General features: G+C 40.7%; 1 long non-coding RNA gene across 1 annotated transcript; it reads left to right on the forward strand.

Annotated features, from left to right (window-relative positions):
• Positions 1–344: 344 nt before the first annotated feature.
• Positions 345–1843, forward strand: LOC144819383 (uncharacterized). Its single transcript, XR_013607329.1, has 4 exons — positions 345–515; positions 615–684; positions 1184–1319; positions 1418–1843. It is a non-coding gene; the product is annotated as an uncharacterized LOC144819383 (long non-coding RNA).
• The last annotated feature ends 214 nt before the right edge of the window (positions 1844–2057 follow it).

Raw genomic sequence — 2057 nt, forward strand, 5'->3', positions numbered from 1 at the left:
TTGCACGAGCTGACCGACATACAGTCACCTACACTACTCTGTGAAGGAGGTGCGTGGCTGGTTGAGTATTAAGTCATCTACACCCCTCTGCGAAGGAGGTGCGTGACTCAAAGATATTCTGGTCTCCAATGCTGGTTTTAAATGTGTTTTCAATGTATCTATGAATTATGTATGTAATCAAAACGGTGGAATTATGACACGATTTGTCTTATGTTAATTTCTTATGAAACTAATTTAGTTATTTTCCCGGTTAAATGTTTTATTAGTATCTCATAGTTACTCCGAAATTGGATTCGTAGAATCCTCCAGTTGCCTACGGCAACCAAATGCCCTCCCCGCAGTTCCGGGTTCCCTAGTCCATCATCGTTGTCCATGCCATTGATGCCATGACGCACGCTACCCTTCCGGATTAATCACTACCGGTCGGGTTCCGTTTGTTAAATCACTATCGGAGACGGGAAACCTCGGGCAGAGACGCTACGTCAAATATTACGAGACGGGTTCCTCCTCACGAGGTATGCGACTTTACTTATTATCTAATAGAATGGGATCTAGACGCCATCCGATTCCGGTTGAGATGTAATGAACTCTCCGGTTCCCTTTCTCCCTTTCAGATACCAAGGCGGCATCCCTCACCTCAGGAATCACTCAATACCGGGAGGATGGGGCAGCCATCGCCCTTAGGTAAATTCCCTCGAATTCCTTAAAGTGTGCGAGTGTAACTGTAGAACAAATTTCTTTTGTAGTATATGTCATTACTAATATACAGTTCATCTGTCCATTTAAAAGTTGTTTGAAATGCGAGCGGATTTCGAGATTTGAGAAAGTAACAGTATCCCTTTTGAGACCTCCTAATGCGGTACGCTAACGAAGTTGTTACTACTATCGTTTTCTATCAATCTGTAATTATGTGGGGAATCGTCTCATTTTTGAGACATTGCTGTGTTTTGGCAACATTCAGAACATTGTCAGCCTGTGCCATTAACCGTCCATCATATATACGGTTCCTCGGTTTGGTGATTAATTCTCTACAAATCACGCTATTGAGGGTATAATCCAACCTGATGTGTCCTCTGGTGAAACGATTCCATAATAAGAATGGATTTCGTGCAGACTATTGATGCAGATTATAATAAGGGACATAACATTAACTTAGTTTTTTTATGTCTCTCGTTCCCAATAGAAAATGGTCCATTAATTGCAAGCCTCTTAAGTTGGTACTCATCAGATGAATGGTGATCCAGATAATTACAACTGGACCGTTGAATGTTTTCTTCTCTCCTGATTCAAGTTGTGAGCCGTGAGCCCAACTTTCCATGGTAAATAATAGTTCTTTTATTGATTCATGCCACACTGCGCTTGCGTTTTAATTCAATTTTTCACTGTAAATACTATACACTGTTTTTGTTAATTTTAGAGAAACCAGTGCTCCCCAGGACCCATCTTGTCCTGATGAAGACCCCACTATAAGGTGCAATTGAAACCAATCAACATATCAGGGGTCGAAACGTCGACAGCTATTTCCATCCATCAGTCGATGCAACCAGCTCTTTTCTATTAATTAGTAGCATCGCTAATATGGTTTTTCTCTTTTAAAATACTGAGCAATAGTAGCTCATTTAGTGTACTGGCTCAGGGCTCTGAAGCCAGGCAAACTGTGTGTTCAATAAATTGTATATTGATAAACCGTGTCACGAATAACCTACCTTGCACTATCCTTCCTTACCTATGCACTATCCCTCACTCCTCCCTCTTTCCTGGGGCACTATACTGAAATTAATTTATAAATTTGCTACAAAGAAGTCTGAACCAACTCATTGTGAATAAACAACAGTGCGCTTAACTATTAGTTTGTGGATTTTTCCTTTTCTTTTTGTTGTGTAAGATTTAATGTTGTGTTTGTGTACATGTGATACTTCCACTGGGACCCCTTAATCTGTATCACCCTTCTATTAGGAGCACCCCTCTACAAAAAGTCTGTGTCTGGAAAGAAGCCTGAAAACAACACTTGAAAGGAGAAGCACTCCAAATCTCTGAAATTGCTGACAATGTATCCA

This window comes from Lissotriton helveticus, chromosome 2_1 (genome assembly GCF_964261635.1).
Source record: "Lissotriton helveticus chromosome 2_1, aLisHel1.1, whole genome shotgun sequence".
Taxonomy (NCBI): domain Eukaryota; kingdom Metazoa; phylum Chordata; class Amphibia; order Caudata; family Salamandridae; genus Lissotriton; species Lissotriton helveticus.